This window comes from Maniola jurtina, chromosome 1 (genome assembly GCF_905333055.1).
Source record: "Maniola jurtina chromosome 1, ilManJurt1.1, whole genome shotgun sequence".
Taxonomy (NCBI): domain Eukaryota; kingdom Metazoa; phylum Arthropoda; class Insecta; order Lepidoptera; family Nymphalidae; genus Maniola; species Maniola jurtina.
The window spans coordinates 11,689,893-11,712,614 of record NC_060029.1 but is presented as its reverse complement, the minus strand read 5'-3'; the positions used below and the strand labels follow the sequence as shown (position 1 = coordinate 11,712,614).

Genomic DNA, 22,722 nt, shown 5'->3' with positions numbered 1-22,722 from the left:
ACTATCTACTACGTATAATTATGGTATATATATTATGGTATATCTCCATCAAAACAAATTAGGGTGGCGAACATCAACGTAAATTAGCCAATTCATCATCATCATCAAACCATCAGCTCACTACTGAACACGAGTCTCCTCTGAGAAAGAGCAGAGTTGTCTCACATTCCAATAGGAAGACAATTCTTATATACGATTGAAGAGAGAATAGGAGCAGTACAACTTTAAGTACTTTCCAGGGGAGAGTGAATCTCCGACAACTTTCCAACTCCGACCAGCTACTGAAAGTTTCTTGACAGAGAAACCTCGGTAGAAGGAGATTGGTATGTAAATACACTCCACAAACCGAATGGATCTGTCTTAACAAGATGTGTAACTATCAAAGAGCTAATAAACTTTAATGCTTCACTATACATAATTAAATTGCTTCAAGCGGCAATAACGAAGAATGGCAAAACTTTTGTAGCTAACATAGATAAAGTTCTTGATACCACAAGCAATTTATCTATGATAGATCTTTAAAATCTGAACTTACGAAACTTCTAAAGCTTCTAGTTAAAATGAATTGTTTCTGTTTGGCATTTATAAAGAATTCACTGTTTGAAATACACGTGTCGCAATTTATATTGCAACAGCCTATAAACTATATATCAAGAAACAATATTCGCTTTAAAATATATTAAAATCCCATAAATAGCTTTTATGGGGGCGTAGGTTATCTGTTTAGGCATAGCTACTATTTTTGGCAATAGGCCTTTTCAAGTTAGACCGGCTCTCTGAGTTACAATAATAACCTACTTTATACTATGACTTTATTAAAATCTTACCCACTCTACTATATTGAAAAAATCAAAAATGAAGAATGATCAGAAATAAAGTCATTATTTGTGTAAATATTTTTTCTTTCGCTATATCTACCTATAATATATACCTATGTAGTTTATTAGAAGTCTAACTACATATTATTGTAGTCGAATATATTTAATTACCTACTAGATAATAACTAGTTACCTAATGGTCTCAAATATTTATGATTGTGTTTATAACTCTCATTTTTTGACTCTCACATTTCATCTTCAAGAATCCTGAAAGTTTTTTTTAAATCTGAATCAAAGTAGGTAGGTATGTGGCGGTAACAAGTTTCTATAACTGTGTGGAGTTTTAATTTTATAGCCCAAATAGCATTTTCTGTTTAAAATATCTTTGACACATAGCAATAGACAGATAGACGGACTGGACGAAAATTAAGGGTTCCTTGTTTTACTACGGAACTTTAAAAGTGTATCAATTCAAAGTTCGAACCATCTTGGTTTCGAACACCTACGAATAAATCGCTCTCACTAGGCACTTATAATTTATTTAAAGATAAAACTCTAGTAGGCTATAAAAGATTCATTATTGTTATGTTCAACAGCTATTGCGGAAATCGCACACATTAGCATTGTTAATGTATGTGTATATTTATACATTAATTAGCAACATAGCTCCATAGCTTCGATGATCACATTATGATTAAAACCAAGATCAATGTCAAAACGTTTTTTCTCGCGACATGTTTGGTTTGCTCGCTAGTCTGTGACCATATCTGAGGCAAACGGAAAGAGCTAACCTGGAAGAAGTATGATATGATAATAATATACTCGCACCTACAGAGAACCTTTAAACCTAGAGTTATTATTCAGTTCATCCTATACCCAAAACGTGATCAATATGCAGGTACGATTTTTTGCTATATGGTAGCACTGGAGTTGACAAGTAATAGTTATTATAATAACAGGTTCCATGACGTAGACCTACGATGTTTGTCGAGTCTAGTGGTTTTGATTCGTTCATGTTTGTATCGTTTGTATTGATCATAGACCTACGATTTTTCTCTATGGTATTGATAGTGTTCAAGAATGGAATATTTAAATATTACTTATTACTAGACGTTATTAAATAAAGCCCAACACTATAACAATAACATCATTGTATAATTAGATATTCCGTTCTGCTAGTATTTATACTGGTATACTATAGTAGGAACTTATCTAATGAGCTAGTACTGTAGTGTGAATAGACAATTAACGATTTATCACTGTAAATACTTAGTCTTAATAGTCATTATTGTCTGCTTAGTTTAGTTTAATTTAAGTTAGTACGTATTTGATGTGCCTTCTTTTGTGCCTTAATTATTGGTCTTGTTTTGTATAATGTATGAATAAATACGCTGTAAAACGATCCCTCCTATGATGCCAGCGGGTAAATGTATTTAAGAAGACTCGTTAATTTGGTATTATTATTGTAATATACATAAATACTTTATTATTATTATCTTTATTTGTATTTTTTTATTTTAAGTAAGTTTATATTTTTTTATATATTATATTAATATTATATTATTATGGCTACTAACGATATGGAGCACAGTGGATCTGAGGACGAATTTTTCTCCGCCTCTGATAAATCGGAAGCATCCGACGACAGTTTCCACAGCATTTCAACATCTCTTCATTCCCAACTTCTTACATCGCTGTCACCCTTTCCTAAAAACTTCAATGTTGTACATATTAATGCCCAAAGTATTCCATCTCATTTTCCTGATCTTTTAGCTTCTTTTGAAAATAATAATTACATCCATGCTATTTTAGTGTCTGAAACCTTCCTCAAACCATGTTTGCCTTCTATCTCCTACTCTATTCCTGGTTTCCACTTGATTCGAAACGACCGCACGGGAAAAGGTGGGGGTGGTGTGGCCATTTATCTTCGTAGCCATATTCCCTTTACTGTTTTGGACAAGTCACCCAGTTTGTACTCGGAATCTGCTGAACACATTTTCATTGAAGTATTATTTGGTCAACTGAAACTACTCCTTGGTGTTTATTACAGCCCTTCTCTACATATTAACTATTTTCATTCGTTTGAAACTCTTCTTGAACAATATGTACCGACAGTTGACCATACAATTATTTTAGGTGACTTTAATACGTGTCTCCTCAAAGATGATGCGCGTGCGAAACGCTTGACTAATATTGTTAATAGTTCCAACCTACAGTTGCTTCCATCCTTGGCCACGCATTTCTTTCCAAATTGCGCTCCCTCTCAGCTGGATTTGATTATGGTCTCCTCTAGAGAACATGTAAGCTCACATGGTCAATTTTCAGCAGAAGCCTTTTCCTATCATGATCTCGTATATGTATCATATAAAATACGTCCTCCGAAAGCCAAGCCAACCGTTGTCATGCGACGGAGCTTCAAGAATTTTAATAATGATAGGTTCCTACAGGATCTCAACAACATAGATTGGGATACCATTTTTGATGCTGCTACAGTGGATGAAAAGCTCAATTTATTTAATTCTTTGTTAATTGAAATCTTTGATGTGCATGCACCACTGCGCCCAATCAAGTTGAAACATTTACCGGCTCCGTGGCTAACTAAAGAAATAAAAATTATTATGTCTAAACGTAACAAAGCAAAAGCTAAATATAAACTACAACCAACTGAAGAGCATCTCGATAAATACAAAAAACTACGGAACCGATGCAGTAAACTTTGCCGAGATGCTCAACGTGACTATATTCATAAGTCTATTGATAACAGTAACCCTTTTAAAACCTGGAAATTCCTAAATTCACTTGGGATTGGCAAGCAACATTGTCAGACCGTAAAGAATGTAAACTTGGATGACTTGAATAGACATTTTACCGCAATTACGCCAATGGATAGCCATATAAAAAATGATACTTTAAACCGTATTACTGCATCACCTACTCCTGACTCTCCCCCATTTATATTTAACTCAATTACTCCTGATGACGTCAAAAAACACATCTTGGCAATCAAATCTGATGCTGTTGGCAGTGATGGTATAAGCCGGAAAATGATAATGCTTGTGCTGGAAAAAGTGACCCCGATTCTTTGTCATATTCTTAATTACTCGTTACCGACCAGTACTTTTCCCAGCGCGTGGCGTGCAGCGTATGTTATTCCTGTTCCCAAAACAACTAATCCCTCATCTTTCTCTCACTATCGACCAATTTCTATTCTTCCGTTCCTTTCTAAAGTAGCTGAACGTATAGTTTCCTCTCAACTTCGCCTTTACCTATCCTATAATAACCTACTTAATCCTCACCAGTCAGGTTTTCGGCCAGGACACAGCACTGTCACTGCGCTCACTAAGATCTGTGATGACATTCGTTACGGTCTTGACAACAAACTTGTGACAATTATTGTTCTTCTTGATTTTAGTAATGCCTTTAACACGGTTGATTTTGATATAATGCTAGCCACGCTTAAGTCTATTAATATATCACAAGACGTTGTGAACTGGTTTCACTCTTATTTATGGCATCGTCAGCAACGTATCCGTATTGATAATAAGTTTTCCTCCGTCTCCTGTCTCCGTGCTGGTGTGCCTCAAGGAGGTGTCCTTTCGCCACTTCTTTTTGCTATATTTATTAATTCTATCTCCCATTCCCTCTCCTCGTCTTACCATCTTTACGCCGATGACCTACAAATTTACTTATCCGTACCTGCGGATGAAGTGATGATGGGTATTTGTAAAATTAATTCAGACTTATGTAAAATTAGTACTTGGAGTGAGTCGCACGGGCTAACTATAAACGCTAGTAAGTCACAGGCTGCTATCATCGGTAACCCTAAGCTAACCTGTAAAATCGATCCCAATTCTGTAGGTTCGATTGTGCTGAATAACTCGACATTGCCTTTCAGTCATACTGTCAAGAATCTCGGCTTGTTTATTGACTCTTCATTCTCCTGGATTCCGCATATCAATTATGTAAGCAGACGCCTTTTCGCTGCTGTCGGCTCCCTTAAAAGATGGAAGAATCTCCTCCCAATCAAAACAAAAATATCCTTGGCTGAATCTCTGCTCTTACCCATTCTTGATTATGCCGATAGCAGCTATACGGATTTGAACGAGGAGTTACTAAACAAGCTGGAACGGTTGCAAAATCTTTGCATTCGATTTGTCTTTGGCTTGAGAAAATTTGACCATGTCAGCGAATACCGTTCTCGTCTCAAGTGGTTGCCAATTAGACGGCGACGAAATTTCCACGTCCTCATTCTACTCTTTTCTATTCTCTATGAGCCTCACACTCCTCCCTACCTTAAAGATCGCTTCACTTTCCTCGGTGCTGCTGATCGCCACATGAAGTTGCGCTCTTGCTCGGATAACAAGCTCCAAACCCCAAGAAATTACACAAAATTCTACGGGAGGTCCTTTACGGTACATGCAGTACAACTGTGGAATGACCTCCCCAAGAATATTCGAAGTTCGAAATCCCTGCCCATTTTTAAAAATCGTTTGAAAGAATTCTACTTATCTATGCCATAATAGTTTAAATATTATTTTTATTTATTATATTATTATTTTTTACATTATATGTATCCCTTTTATATTATATGCAAGTAACTATATTGTCATATATAGCATATACATATATATTTATATATTATGTATATATATAATTACTTTTTTATGTTTATCAGTATATATATAAATCTTTGTAAAAAAAAAAAATCCTTGCGACTTGGTACTATCCAACCTCCTTCCTAGAACTTCTCCTTTCAGCAAAGGTTGCCTGGTAGAGATTGCTCCAAGCAATAAGGCCGCCTTTGCACACAATTGTTTTTTTTTCTGTTTTCTTCTTACTGTGTTGTTATCCTTATATGTGTTTTTGTGTGCAATAAAGAGTTTCTATCTATCTATCTATCTAATTTAGGAAATTCCAACCTAAAAATGTAAGCTACCCAACAAAACCACGTTGAACATTTAAAATTGTGTTCTACTTAATTACAGAGAACCCAAACTTTATGCAATTGTTATTTTTAGCTATGCAATTGTTATTTTTAGAGCCTCAATAGCTCAACCGGTAAAGGAGTGGACTCCGACCGAAAAAACCGAAAGGTCGACGGTTCAAACCCCGCCCGTTGCACTATTGTCGTACCTACTCCTAGCACAAGCCTGACGCTTAGTTGGAGAGGAAAGGGGAATATTAGTCATTTAACATGGCTAATATTCTTTAAAAAAAAATTACAAGGATATACTCATTTAAAGTTATTCAAAATTAATTACGGTATTTTTATTTTAATTCTACATCAATGCATTTATAACTAGATAAAGTAATGGCTGCTGAGTTGACCAAGAGATCATTTCTTCATTTTGAATATTCATGAACAGAGAAATAGCTCGTCTATTCAAACCTGTTACAAAGACTTAATCAGCTATATTTTTTTTAATTAAAAGTTTAGAATTAAAAAAAAACACAAACTGTAACTACATATTTATTCGTCATGTTTATGGAAAACTGCCAACTTATGTCTGGCATTAATTGAAGAACGCAAGCATTGCTCACGATATAATATTTTCAATTTCCATCGCAACTGGATGAATGGAACGCATATTAAGGGGTAATCAAAAATACATTCATTTTTATTTGACTAGTTATACAAAGCTAGGAAATCGTCTTAGAACAATAAAGTTACACCTTCCATATTAAAATATTGAAATGGGATATAAAAAAAAATCAAGCGATTGTTACGCGATTTGAATAATTTGGGCTTTTAAGGCAATATATTTTGATCATTTCATGTGTCATCTTCGATTGGCTAATTTACCATAATAATTTCAGAATTCGAACATGATTCACATAATTATAATAATAATCGAACTGTTTGCAAATATAATGTTAATTTCGGGTCCCAATTTCTTAATCTAGTATTAACATAAGTCATAAGGTGTTGAAAACTAATACCACATAAACCGTCAGGCCGGTACACCTTTTGATTATTATAAATTGATTTATGGGTAGTAAAATAAAGCTGTATTTACATTAATTGATTTGTTAATGTATTAGACATCAACGCGCTCCCAAGCTTGTCGATTTAATATAATTAATGTGGAGTAGAAGATTGTTTTCATATGTTGTATAGACAATCTTGGCAAGAATTAGACATAAGTAATAATACTTTTAGAATTCTTGAATTTTATATTTTGGAAATTATTTAAATAAGTTAACAGTTAGACGGTTAAACCTCCGTTTAGTTCACATAAATAGGTAGTTCAGTGGTTTAGTTAGTCTCAAATTTTCGCCATCAATGTTCGAATCTACCTAACATCCGGCAGATTAGGTATCGATGTAAGAAAAGAACGATACACAAGGTAGGTCGGTATTATATTACACGTCTTCGTAGTGGCCTTGAACCGTTGCGCAACAAGTTATTTGTGCCACCGCCCGCCTGACTCCACGCTCTTCACCATATTGAAGAAATGCATTTTAGATATGTTTAGATTATATTTATCAATTTATTTCAATATTTGTTGGTTCCAGCAAATAGGCTATCAAGGCACGCCCAGAAAAGGTGTAATGAACTAGTAGGTATTTCATCAAATCCTGGCTACTCTTAGTTACTCTTAGACAAGGCGGTAGCCAGGATTTGATTTTTTTTGTCCAACTTAGGTAAAATTTTATGATTATTTTTCGATTTGACAGTACCTTATTAGAAGCCAATAATACCTAAATAAGAGAGCGAGCGTAGTGAGTTTTGCTTATTACAGAAAAAATTAAAGCGAAATGGAAACGAGCTCAGACATAACAAAATTTCAGATATAGGCTAGTTTTAACACAAAAAAATAAAGTTCCCACAGGATTTTCAAAAACTGAAACCTCCTCGGTGAAAGTTGCGGGCATCATCTAGTTTGTTTATATGTTTGAAATACCATCACGAAAAACTCGGTCGAATTTCAAGCGAGCGAAGTTGAGTGCAAAGGTTGGTTGCACTTTAATGTAAGGACTCTTTTTGCGAAGATAAGATAAAAAAAGTATTTTTTTTTAAAAAAAAAGGCACCAACAATTATTTACTTGGTCTTATAAGCTTTAGCTGAAATCTGGTGGGCTATGACCATGGCATTTGGCTCAAAAATTTGACTTTTACTCATATATATCATATTATATGCCCTAGTGAATGTTTGTAGTTTTTTTAAACTAGAAAAGAAAACAAACGCTCTTTGGTTTCGCTGCTTTAACCTAGTTTTAAGCGCATTATGAAAACATGAGCAATTAGCCGTTTTTCCCGCCACAATAACCCAAGACTTGAGTACCGACATACAATGATTGCTCACTTAGACAAAATGTTGCACATTAGGTACAACTAGTTACATATTTGCAGTTTCAGAGTTAGTTTAATAGAGTAGTTGTTCGCGACACCGCTAACGTAACAAGATATTGTTTTACGAAGATCTCTAGCCGTTGAACTATTTGTAATACTTACTTATTATGTATTACTTACTTATTTATTATAGTCGCATCATAAGATTTGTTTAATTCATCCAAGATTTTAGCCAATAGCTGTACTACTATGTATTCCGAGCCAATAGCCAAAATAATTTCGAGAAGGTACCTATCATGCTTGTAACACGTTCCCATCGGGATGCTATTAATATTAATTCATAAGGACATTTCTTATTCTCTTCATCTTCACAAAGTCCTTAAATTTCATGAAAAAAAGGAACTGTCATTCAGAACATAATTGCGTTCTTTTTGAATGGAAAAATAATCCATCTTTTCGTCTTCAAAGATCTAATTTCATAAAGCGGTTTTATGTGCGTAGTTACTAATGGCTACTGCATAAGATTGCGCTTAGACAAGCTTCTAATAAAAACTCTACAAAGACCTGTCTGATATACCGTATTTGAACCATTACGAAATGATCAAAAGACTAGATAACATCGTGCCTAACCCGTACGTTAGGGGGTCAAGGACAATTTCACATTGGTGATTATTTTATCTTTGCAAATCACAGAATTCGCTTGGTCATAACAGGATTAGCAAATGTCTAACCACACGAACTACTTAAAGGTAGTCCATGTGGTAAGACCTACCTGATTTAGTATTTAGTTTTGATAAAAAGCTAGAATCCCACGAAAAGTTCTATGCGAAATGCCCATAACGTATATTTTATAATTATTTTAGTGAATTTGTAGTATTGAGTGATAGTGAATTGGAAATAAAGAAATAAAATTCTAGTCGACAAAACAAAGCAGTCCTAGTGGTAGACGGATGATAGTTTTAACTTACCTATGTAAAAGTAATACAGATATTCGTTCAAAAATCTAAATTATGATTTATTTCGTAGTTTAACTAATAAATAGATACTAAATAGATATACTTAGAATGGAACTTAACTTACTTTATATTTACAACTAGGTGACCTGAATCGGTTTTGAGGGTCGTGACCCTTTCCAATTAATTTCAATGGTAGTTTTCTTGGGATAATAATAATGTACGCTAAGCTCTTAGATCCTTCCGCATATCCGCATATCTACAACTCAGCTAAGAGAATCATAGTCAAAGTAAGTTTAACAAGATAAAGCTGAAAACTAAAACCCGACGGCGATCGTCGTAATAAACGCTGAAATATTAGAGCAAAATTGTTTTTCTATCGCTTGGTATGTTTTAATATTGTTGTAAATTCATATTTATGTGCTCAGAATTTTCTCTTCTTTCATTTAACATCCCACTCGATACATTAGCAAAAATAAAAAGATATTGGAGACCTCCACTTCTTTTGATGTATCATCCGTTAGGTCAATTTTTTTCGTATAAAATATAGCCTATGTCACCCGGACCTTTACAACGAATCAATTGACACCTCATTCATCAAAATCGGCCCAGTAGTTTAGGCCCTACGTTGGAATACACAGAATCTGGATACAAACATACATACATACGTATTCATACATATATACATACATAGACTGCTAAAATCATAACCCTTTCTTTGCCGCAGTCGGGTAAAAAAGGAGCTCTTTTTGGCTGTAATAAAACTTAAAGCTAGTAAGGTTCCAGCTAATTTTCCGAGCTATTGCCCAATGCGTCCTTCGTGGTGCCGTAATCACGTGCGCCATCGTATTGTGCCGCCGCGCCGTGGGACCGACTTTTTGCCACAATCAGGCTATAACTACGAGTATAATGCTAATGTTCTTTACCACGACTTCAGTTCCTAATTCGAAAACTTAGCTCCCACGAGCTTGAAAAAAGAATTGTACTTATTTGCTATGATACCTTAAAGAAGCCTATTTAGGGTTGCCACTTGGGCACCTGTCACTTCGTGATTTACGGGTTACCAGTATCAAAAATGCGGGGTTTAGATTTTTTTACGGGAGGCAGTGGTTAAAATAGATATTTTTAGGGTTCCATACCTCAAAAGGAAATACGGAACCCTTATAGGACCACTTTGTTGTCTGTCTGTCTGTCTGTTCGTCTATCCGTCTGTCGTGTCTGTCAAGAAAACCTATAGGGTACTTCCGGTTGACCTAGAATCATGAAAGGCAAGCAGGTAGGTCTTATTTACATCGCAAAAAAAGAAGTTTGTTTCAGTTTTCAAAGTAGGATAACCACACCAAATGGGGTAGCCTATGAAAGGACTTTACTTGTACAGTCTAAAACAGATTTTTATTTATTTTTATGCATAATAGTTTTTGATTTATCGTGCAAAATGTCGGAAAAATACCCGAGTACGGACCCTAGGTGCCCGAGCCTGACTCGCACATGGCCGGTTTTTTTAAAGTATTGTTTGAAGGTACAGCTTTTGAAAACTCTTCATTTTGTGAAATTACATTTAACTTGTAATTCCGCCTTTGTATAGTTTGGAGTTGACTTATGAATATAAATGATAGGTGTCAAGATTAATAATGAGGTTTGCTTGTTTGCTTTACACTTGACGTTACTTGCTTTAAACATGACTTTGACCTTCAATAATTCGTAAGTCTAAGTTCATAAGTGAACAATAAGTAGAACCTATTGTGATATACTCGTAATTATTCATGGCAGAGCAATAATAATAATTAGGTATAGTACCCGACAGGTCGAGATGGCAATCGTGGTACGAGGCAGGGGGACGCCCTGCACACCACGTCACCCGCGCTATCCCGCACCGGGTTAGCGCGGGGGCTGCCCGATTGCCATCTCGACCTGTCGCGTGCTCTAGGCAGTTAGGTAATCGTTTGATACTTATTCGCTTTGAATAAAAATCGTTTAGCAAAACTAAGAGTGGTCGTTTAGTGATTATAATAAAAACTTATCTAACTTATTCGTTAGCCGCGTTATTACGAGAAAGTGAATTTCTGTCTGATATTAATTGATAAATAAAAAGAGAGAAGATATTTTATAATAAAAAACTACAATCGATAAATCGATAATAATAATTTTGCGCGTCGCGTTTCGTCTCTACTCTCTATTCACTCTAATTCTATACAAACAGAAAATATGCTTTAAAAGCTCTTACAAATAAAAAGTAAACATTTGATGTGTACTGAGTAGGTAAGCTAATTGAAATAACCGTAAATAAATGTTACTAGCATACGTAGCCGTATCGCTAGGAAGAGTCCACATACAAATTCGGGATTTTGACAGAGAGTTGTTATCTATCTGCGAGTACCTACTAAATGCATCGAATTATTACATTAGACTTAGATTACATTATTGTGTGTAATTGTCTATATACACTGCTCTTGTAAGATTCAGATGTTAAAGTAAGCTGGTGCTCAGTGCAATAAACTAATTGACATGGAAGTCGTGTATGAATAATATTTACATACCTACTTGCATACTTTAACATGGACACATCGCAACGCAAGAATCTTTATGAACTAGAACGAGTTAGTATTATGAACATAAGTTTTTAATTACTCGTAATAATCTGTTATTTACGTAGCCTAAGAAAATGTAACGTATTTGTACTTACCTATACTACCTAAAGTACTTTGAAAACTTTTCACTTTAAACCGCACACATTTACACGTACGTAATCGGACCGCATCGCAAGTCGAAACGCGAAAACAGTATAAGACAGGACCAATTGTACCTACCTAGGATATGCAAAGGTTCAGCTTATACTTTTCAGGGCTAAGTGCGTTTTAAGCAATTAAATATCATTTCTTTAACGGTGAAGAAAAAATTGTGAGGAAACCTGCATGCCTGTGGGCTGTGACTTATGAGTTCTTCGTATTCTCGGCCGATAATGGCCTAAAACATTTTCATTCTAAGAAGGTATCCGTGCTCAGCGATGGATTGAGAACATAGATAAAAGATAGCTGACAATGAGATGATGAAAAGTTTAGGCTATTTTAATTTGCAATGTCGTCTAAAGATTGAACAGAACAAAGAGAGAAAAGGGAGAAGAGAAAATATCATTCGGTCACCACTCGCATGCAAATTATAATCTTGATGGGTTGCGATTTCGTCCGTCATGTTTGCACTTAGCTTAAGATTTAGAACTTTACGAAATCGGGTGCTTGACGCGAATACTAAGTCATGTTTGTCACAAAATATTTGAAAGTCGACATCTTTGCCGGCGGAATAACCTTCGTAACGGTAAGTTATGAAACTTGACTTTGATCTATTAATTAGAATATGCATGGCATGCATTTTTTAGTAGACGAGAACAAAAATCCTATTGAGAAACTTAAAAATATTCTACTCCGTGGGAACAACATTCCCATAACAGATTACCAAAACATTTCAAAGTGCCGATTTCAAAATTTATATTCTAGTTATAGCTAGTTAGCTGTATAAGTAAATATATATACCTATATCTTTAAATATCTCTCCACAAGATCAAAGTAGATACATATTTATAAAACGTACCTACCTACTGACTGAAAAATTCGTTACAAAGTATAGATTATTAAATGATAAAAAAGCTTGAGAGTGAGTTGCATTAAATCTGATAGTGCTAATACTACTTAATACATGATACGAGTATTATGATCACAATTTAAATAATACGCCTCTGAGTTTGTAGTGGGTTTCTATTCAGTTTAGGGCGCCTTCCGAACCCTCGTATCTTGAGTTTTAATTTGGGAAAAGAATGTTGTTAAATCTAATATTCATTCAAAAACTGTATTGTCTACTAATTTTGAATAAACTATTTTGAGTTTTTAGTTTTGATGACGAAAAAACAAATAACAACCAAGTTCACGATTAAATTCAAATTAAAAATATTTTTATTCAATTAAACTTTTACAAGTGCTTTATATTTTTTTTCAGTTTATTTCCATGCAAAAGGTTTTATTAAATGTAAGTAAATGTTATTTTTTTACATCTAAGTGACATGTGTTATCAAGACATGTTATAATTTTAACAGAACCAGTAAATTATGTAGTGGCCACATAGAAAAGGGCCAGCAAACTCAGCAACCATGTCGCAACTCCGGCTTGACATAGTTACATACGAGTAATCTTCAGCTCGTTCGAAAATCCGTAAGGACAGGGCATCGAATAGCTGCCAATCTTATAGTCAATCTTTGTGTCAAGCTGTCTATGAAATAGCAGCAATCTTTGCTGTGCTTTGCGGTTATTTTAAAGCTACTTATGCTATTATTGCGTTATTTATTTTTGATTACTTTATAATTATGTTGAAATTTGTCTAAAATAATCGCATTTGATGAGCGCATTTCGTTTTAATTTGTTATATTTGTAAATTATTTAATGATTTAATAAACATTACAAATTACATTACAAAATTACAACATTTAATTAAATAAAGGTTGAACTTAATTAATGTTGTATATTTTCTAAACTAAACTTAATTGAGAAAATCTTACTAATTACTTTTTACTATCCTTAATTTATTTTAGGGTCAATATATTTATCCCGAATCATCCCTTAAATTTTGTAAAGTTCAATGTGACTTACCTTGTTCGATGAATAAAAAATACGGCAGGGAAAAATCACAAAGACACTTTTGTAATAGCGCGCGGCAGGTTTCGTCGAAGTCTTTTATAGTGAGCGTAGCGGGGATGCGACTCGTGCGCATGGAGGGACGGACGGCTCGACGTGCTACACGATGCCTCGTGCCAGCTTATCTTGACCCCCGAAGAGCCTACTAGATAAAGGGCTCATTTTATTAAGACATATTATTATTTATCTGGTCGATACCTTTTTCGGCCGTTCGGAATCTTGTAAAGCCCATAACTTTTTCCCAAATTGAAATTTCTCTTTAGTGTTCGAGTTTAATAGTTACTTTTTATTGCACTGCGGAACTTGATGAGGCTTCTGATATTTACCAACGAAAGAAGAGTTGCATTGTACTTTTATTTGTGCTTTTTGTTTTACTTTTTCTGTTTTCCGATATTAATTACGTGATGAAAACTAAGAGACAAAACTTCTAGGCAAGCAGTTGCAAGTGGGATCCGCTCCTTTCGGTATATCCGGTGAAAATAACTCGTTGATAACTAAGTACCTAATACCTACTTTCAAGTATTTTTATATTTATTATTAATTATTATCCAAATGTTATCAAAAACCAAACGCTCATTTTCAAAATGTTTAGCTTGTTTGTCCCGGCTTATCTTTAAAACTACTGAAACGATTTTGCATGGCATGTAGAAGACTGTACAACGAGTGATCTAGGCTCTGCTTTTTATCCCGGAAAACAAAAGGACTCCATTGGGATTGTTAATCCTATTTGTCCCGGCTAATTTTTGAAATGGTTGAACAGATTTTAACAGGACTCTCGTAGGCATGTAAATTGTAGAGCACTATGCAACAAGTGATCTATAGGCTCTGCTTTTCATCCTGGAAAAACAAAAGGCTGCTTTTGGATTTTTTACGCGAATTGAGTCGGCAAAACAAATCCGTTGATCAAAATATGAATTTAGCTCATTAACTTCCTCGATTTACCTATAATATTTAGGAGTTTTGCAAAAGGTTACAAACTATTACGGAACACCAGTCACAGTCATTAAACCGTTCGTAAAAATATATGAAACTGTACCGAGTTCGTGACCCACAGTGACTCACAAACATCATTCTGGTTATCAAACTAAGGTCATAACGAAAATGTGCCTATCACATGATCATTTAACATCCACAGTAAGATGATATACTAGAGGAACCAACCTCATACCTAAATCTGAAGTCAATAAGCGTTCCCACTTCCCACTTAATTTTACTTACTATTATAATTATGTGAAAGTTTAGCCTTCACGCCAAAATGCTTGAAAAATTCGTCTGAAAATCTGGAATGGAAAATAGCTGATACTCTGAATTAACACAAAAGCCGAATTTTATCCCGGAAAATCAAAAAGTTCTTACGGGATTTTTAAAAACCTAAATCCACGCGGACGAAGTCGCGTACATCAATTAGTAGATAAATAAAAATTTAATTTTGGAAATAAAATAAAATACAAGATAAAAAATAATAAATAGCGAAAATAAGCGATGTTCCTATATTATCCAATAAAGGAAGAGATTGTCTGTTTTTATGTTTATCTCAGGGATAACATGTTTTAAGAAACTTCTTATCACATCATTATTTGAATTCGGAGTTAAATCCATAACACTTAAGTAAGTAGGTAAGGTAATTAAAAACATCAGTATAAAATATAAAGTAGGTACTAGATGATGCCCACGACTTCGTCCGAGTGAATCTTGGTTTTTTAAAAATCTTGTGGGAACTCTTTGAGTTCGTGAGTTAAAAAATAGAGTCCGGCCTCTGGATGCAGGGCAAGGTATCTCTGTACCGAATTTCGTTAAAATCGGTTAAACTGTTTTTTAAAATAAATTGTTTATTTAAGTAATAATTTACTTAATAACTTAATATCGAGATTCTGATTAATATCGAGAAGATAATAATCAAGATATTGCTTTAAATCTCGACAGAAAATGTTCACATGCTTCAATAAAGAAACCTTTATGTTAAAAATTAGCATCTAAGTTAAATTAACCATATAAAGTTCAGGGTAATATTATCACGTACAAGTACGAAAAATATATTTAAATCTTTAACATAATATTGGTAGGTACCTATTTACTTCGACTTCATGTCGACCTCAAAAATAAGAATAATCTCAAGCTACCTATACTTATCGAGCAATTTTTTTTATTACTTAATTATTATACAAATGAGCACCTATGTTACCGACTTTTCACGGTGATGTGATAAAATCACCATTAGACCATGTTTAGTATGCAGCAGTCCAAATACAATCAGTGTGACAACGCGCTCTCTCACGGTTTTTTTATCGACAAAGAATTGCAACAAGCCTCGGGACTCGAGTGAGATATATTATACGCCTCACTGATTAGACTTGGGCTCTGGTTGCTGTATGTGCAAAAATATATAAGTTTACTCATCATTAATTCATCACCCAATATAAAATAGGCTGCTGCAAGCTGATTAAGCCTGAAAATTAACACATATTAAGTAGTTCCAACTTCCATTTGAAGAATGCCGCATTAGGTATTGCATGTTCCGGGTAAAGTATTTAATCGAATTCAGATTTTCGATACCTATACTTTACTTGTGGCGGTACCTATGCGACGTCAAAACTCTACCATAGACTCAGAAAACCGATTCCACTGAGAAGAGTCGGCATGAAACTCAGCAGTTACGTAGTCAACAGTCACTATGTACAAATTGATTATACGCAAAATGGATAGAGCTATAATTTGTAATAACATAGTTGCCATATATATTTCAAAAAAGAATAAGTAGGTACTGCAATATTATGTCCTTTTTTAGTCGCAAATAATAACAGTCGTATGTTGCCAAGAGGATTTATTTTGCTTCATAGAATTTAAAAATAGGACGCACAATAACAACTTAGTTATATTTTTAGCTTACACAAACACAAAATAATCACATAATATGACATGTGTAGCTGTAGAACTCTAATAATTATAATAAGATAGAACTGATGGCGCGATCGCAGGAAGCTCACACGGATCTAACGCGGATCTCCGGTTTATATCAGCATAATATTTACGGTTGCTACGAAAAAATATACACGAATAAACCATTTAGGTATTACATGTAGAATATTTAGGTACAGATTACAGAGTTTTGGTACCTAAGTATAGGTATATGAATTTTTCTAACTAATAAAACCATTGTCCTTTTTTAATTTCAAGTTCATGGAAAGGTTAGAAGCACCAAAGCACGTACCTACGAGTACCTATGCTGATCATCCAAGAGATAGAACAGACGTGCGATGAATGTCCCCTTATGGTCCCCTTACAGGAAGAAGAAGGCAGCTGTCAGAGAGGAATGGAGACGCACAGTCAAGTGCCACACCACTGTATATGACTACGACTGCTCTGTCAAAAGTGTAACGTCAGAGAATAAGAGGGTGGAACTTTCAAGGAAATATCAGACTCTATTTCTACTCCCTAACACCTAAAGAGCTTATTTGCATGGCTTCTCTAATCTCTGCGATCTCTCGCTCCGGGACTCTTACGTATACAGGATGTTCTTTTGAGAGTAAGTAGTCACCATACTTTAAATTAGGCGATAGAAGACTCTGTGAGGTTACTGACGAGTGCACGTCGCAGTGACGTAGTTTTCACATGCAGTTTCACGAATTACAAGCATGTGGTGCGTACATGAAAGTTGAAATGGCGTTTGCATGACGTCCTGTTGCGCAGTGCCTGTCGCTCATCCTCGCCAGGCCTTAGTAGTCAAACTTTTAGTGGTTACTATTAGGTAAGATTCCTCCTATATCAATGGTAGGTACTATGATATTGACTCTATCTGAGACTAACAAGAGTTGCTACCCAGAGATGGTAGTAAGGTGCTTACTTGTATCGTAGATAAAAGGTAAAATCTAAGTAGGTAGGTATGACTTAACACAGGCAGTTGTTTTTAATATCAATATTCTCGTATGTAATGAACTTGATGTATTGTTTCAATTCATTACGTTAAGAGGATCATTGTCAACGATCCCCCGTCGATTTCCTACGTATGATATTATTGTTCTCATCTCTATCTGCCCTGGTTCGTGTATTCTCGGTTCCTAGATCGGTGCATTTGTGATAACCAATTCTAATTGCTGTGATTGGCTGAATTTACCATGTTCTTGCTGCGACAGTGAGTTTGAGCCACTAGCGGAACAATGTTAGCCGGTCAGAAATGATTGCAATTAGTCAACCTGTATGACGTCCGTGTTCTGTTTTTGATTACAAAAAAGAAAAAATTGTTGTTGCAATCATCAATTTTAGCAAATAGTGAAAGAGAGTCGACCAATCAGAGGTCACAACTACCGTCACACTTTCTGTGAAACTATGGCAGTAGGCTTACCGAGTAATGAAAACAATTTTTCATTCTGTAATGTCATGTGGCAAGTAGGGTTGCCACCTGCCTCTTTTTGATTTACAGGCTACCACCATCAAAAATACGGGGTTTAGATTTGAAGAAATTTAAAAATTTGAAGTATTTGAAGAAATAGGCGGTGGTTCTCTCTGAAATGCATGGAAAGCCTATTTAGATATTTCAGTTTATTTGTAAGTTTTGTATTTTTTCTCTGTATGTTGCCGTGTCTTGATTGGTGAACTGTGTTTGCAATGTGATTTTAAATAAAAGATTTATTTATTTAAATAGCTTTTAAAAACTCTAGTTTTGTAAAGCAAAATGTTATACATTTCATGCATACAATCTTTGCATTTTAACTTAAATTTACATTTAACTTGTAATTCCACCTTCACAGTATCAATACTATGGCCGTAGCCAGGAATCGATTTCGGGAGAGGTTTTATCAGGGCCGGAACTGAATCCTGTCATGAGGAAAAAAACATTCGCTCAACTTTATGGGCTAATTACCTGGTTAGTGGAATTTTGCCTTTCAATTTGACAGTGAGATAAAATACAACAATAAAAAAGCGCGAGCGCAGTGAGCGTAAGTGTTTTTGGTTCAATTACAGAAAGAATTAAAGTGAAAGGGAAACGAGTTTAGCCATAGCAAGATTTTATTTTTAAAGCTCCCTATCCATACTAATATTACAAATACGACAGTATATCTATTTGCCTATCTATTTGTTACCCTTTCACGGCCCATCTTCTTTACCAAAATTTTGGTACTTACTATTCAGAGGTAACTTGCATCCCAGACATAAACTTTTTAGCCCGGAAAATCCCCCACGGAATTTTTAAAACTCTAAATTCATGCAAACGAAATTGCGGGGCTTACACCAAGTAATACAAATTCAAAGCGCGAGTGAAGTGAGCGCGAAATGTTTGATATATTTCCAAAAAAAAATTGGTAAGCAAATGCAAGAAATAGTGTAAGTATTATTTTAGGCTTAGGTTTTTGACGGCTTCCCAGGCGCAGTCGCCATTTCTAAATTTCTGGTCTGGTGGGAGGCTTCGGTCATGGCTAGTTATATGGTTAGTATGGCCCTAACGGCCAAGAAATTAGACTGCATCATCACTTACCACTAGAAAAGATTAAAGTCACGGGCTAACTTGTATAAAAAAAGGCTAACATCCTCAAACCAAGCCCCGCCGCCTTGGCTACGACCATGATCAATATCGAGTGGGTTTCGGCTACGCATTGCCGCAAAAGGAAAATATTCTTTCTACTGGACATAACGTCAGTGTTCGGTTTCGCCAGCCAAGTGCGAGTCAGACTCACGCACCGAGGGTTCCAATTCGGGTATTTTTTTCGACATTTTACACGAGAAATCAAAAACTGTTATGCATTAAAAAAAATATGCATAAAAATAAATAAAAATCTGTTTTAGAATGAACAGGTAAAGCCCTTTCATATGATAACCCACTTGATATATGTAGTTATCTTACTTTGAAAATTGAAAATACTAATATTTGTTCATGAACACATGACAGACGGATAGAAGGACAGATGGACAGACGGACAGACGGAAAGACAGACAGACTGATAGACAACGAAGTGATCCTATAAGAGTTTTTTTTGCTTTTGAGTTACGGAACCCTAAAAATATTTAGTTTTATTTGCCCCGTATTTTATTTTCATAATTACCGGTTTCTCTATCCTGACATACGGGGTAACCAGTAAAATACGGGGCCTCTGGCAACCCTATTCGGAAAACACTGTCACATTCAAGTTAATGTCAAATATTTTGTTTTCAATTACAGAAAGCTGCATCAATCATTATTACAATATTTTCTTTGTTGTGATTGGCTGAATTTTTGAGTTTCAGCCAATAAACAGACTGTTTGCCAATTAAACGTCATAACAATATAAATGCCAGAAAGTTTAACCAAATAAAACAAACTTAATGAGAACCTAGTGAGAATGCAAACGGCACACAATTTATAATACATATTATGTTAGTCGTATATAATAGATATTATAGTAGTCGTTCACTTTGGTAATAGTCAGATTGTCATCAGTAAAATTGATATTGGTCGATGTATCGTAAATTATTGTTTCGGTGACAAATATTTTTATTATCTATTTATCTTTGAACAGAATGGAATAGAATGAAATGGAATGGAATACAATGATAAATTTTTATTCCTGTAAACTTTTAGGTAAACTTCAAAGTGTTTTTGGATGGTCAGAAAAATTTACCACTGGTTCGGAATGCCGTTCCTACGTTTTCTAGGGTTTCGTACCTCAAAATGAAAAACGGAACTCTTATAGGATCACTTTGTTGTCTATCTCTCTGTCTGTCGTGTGTGTCAAGAAAACCTCTAGGGTACTTCCCGTTGACTCAAAACCATGAAATTTGGCAGGTAACCTAACTGCGTAATTTTGGGTAGTTTTTTTAATCGATAAAGAAAGTTTGCGACATTGTTCAATAAAAAATTTGGATTCCAACTCCTCAATCCTGATGTTGCAGGGGACCTGACTACTAAAGCTAATGGGATTTAAAAAGTGTCGATTATTAATTGATATTGAAGGTATCTATACCAAGTAAACACTTTGTCGTTGACCTCAACCCTGATGCTGTAAGAAATTGCATTCCTAAATCCTGGTGATCCCTCGGGATTTGAAAAGGATAATCCGTTTAAATATTCTTACGTGATACAGAAACAAGTTGCATCCCGGGGACGGGCTATTACGGAGAGGCAACTTTTGTTCTGGGAAATGAAAGGATCGGGATTTTTAAAAACCTAAACCCACGCGAGCGAAGCTGCGGGCATTAGCTAGTTGTAAATATGTTTAGAAGCTACTATAAGATAATAGATAAGGTACTTATTTCCTTATATTTTTAATGTATGGCAGCGCGCGGTTTTAAATTATAAATTGCACGTCCTGTCCTTTTCTGTAATACATTTTTTTCTCAATATCTACCGCTTTATCTCATAGCAAGAGTCTGTAAGACATAATACAGTGAAAATAGTCAAAATATACAATTTTTGCAGTTTCCACGTCAGTACCTGTCGAATTTTTCTAACAGTGTAAGCAGCAGAGCTGAGTTTACCATCAAGTGTTGATATGTGGGTGTTCCATAGAAGCTTTGCATCTAACATTATACCGAGAAACACGGGGTTCTCCTTTATTTTCAACATATGATTATTTATCAATGAATTTATGTCATTTAAGGTCCTGGTATTGGGCAGTGTGAATTCAACACACTTAGATTTCTTTGCATTTGGAAGTAAATTGTTAGCAATAAATCAGAGAGTGACCTGTGATATGGCATTACATATAGTATACATTGTCAAAAATTATAATATTAAAGCTGTGCGTATTGCGTGAGGAATAGGTTGCAAGAGAGTTGCAACTTGCAGGGTTTGATGCATACGCTATTGCCAGCAAACATGAGACATATTTTTATCTACAGGCAACGTCTGAGTAGGTAACGCATACGTCTAACGCAAGTTGAAATGTATTTAGTTAGACCTATCGACAAGTTTGGAGTCGGGTGCAGTCTAAATGTGGCCCGTGTGTTTAGACTGTCCGTTTCTGTCAGTTTCACGTGTCGTCCCCCGCACTTCACCACCCCGCTTGCACAAATCGAGACAGCACGAAATTTTCAAGATTTCTGGGTGTAATTTCTGGTTTTCGTAGTTCCCACATAATTATAACAATATAAAATATATAACGATAATTTTTTTACTACATAATATTCATTAAATTTTCTAGGTCTGTGGTTTTTCCAAATTTCATTAAATTGCTTCGTTGTCTAGAAAAACGAGCACAAAGTTGGGCCTTTTTTTAAAGAAAAATACAAATCTTTGAGCCCCTGTAATTTTAAAACTACATATTTTTAGAAAAATCTAAAACACCACAGACACAGATATTAGTTTCTAGACTATGTCTGCAAAATTTCATGGACTTTGGTTGCTTAATATTCAAATGAAATGGGAACTACGATTGTATGGAGTAAGTGACGGAGAGAGCTCTGTTAACAATAGCTTTCCCATGAAGAAGACAATAAGATTTGGCAATCGTTTTTATGTTGACAAATAAGCCATTATATGTATTGTGAAGTTGTGAAGATATACTGATCGAGCGATAATAAAATAACTGATAAATAAAGGTAAAGGTATAGGTACACGCCTATAACCTAAGTCAGTAATTTTAATACTCTCTCTCTCTCTTAATACGTCTGGCCCAAAAAATATTCTACTATGCTCTTCCTGCTGCTAGTAGCGCGAACGATATTCAGGCTTTGGGAAATCAAAAAAATGCAGAGTAGGTACAAACGCTGAACATTTCTACCTGTAAGCAACCTATTACGATTATTTTCACAATATTTCACGATATTGTGAAATTAATCATCTGCAGGCACTTATCGTTTTCGCGATGTAGGTCTATACTTAGTACTTATTGTATAAGTACTACCAATGTTTTATTATTATTTAGTTTTTAGCTCTCTTCTTTAATAAACGAAGGTGCAAATAATAATAATTAGGGACTGGCTGGAGCAAAGTGCATATATTTTTTTTTTGCGTTATTATTAGTAAGTATATGTTTACTTGACTGACGGAAATATATAATATCTAAGTA

The 22,722-nt window shown here is 34.9% G+C and overlaps 1 protein-coding gene across 1 annotated transcript in view; it reads right to left on the bottom strand.

Moving 5' to 3' along the window:
* The window catches only part of LOC123870119, a 90,446-nt gene extending 76,646 nt beyond the window's left edge, over nt 1-13,800 (bottom strand). The window contains exon 1 of the mRNA XM_045913325.1: nt 13,700-13,800. The gene's annotated coding sequence lies outside the window, so the exon portion shown is untranslated. The remainder of the gene's footprint in view (nt 1-13,699) is intronic.
* Nucleotides 13,801-22,722: the final 8,922 nt, after the last annotated feature.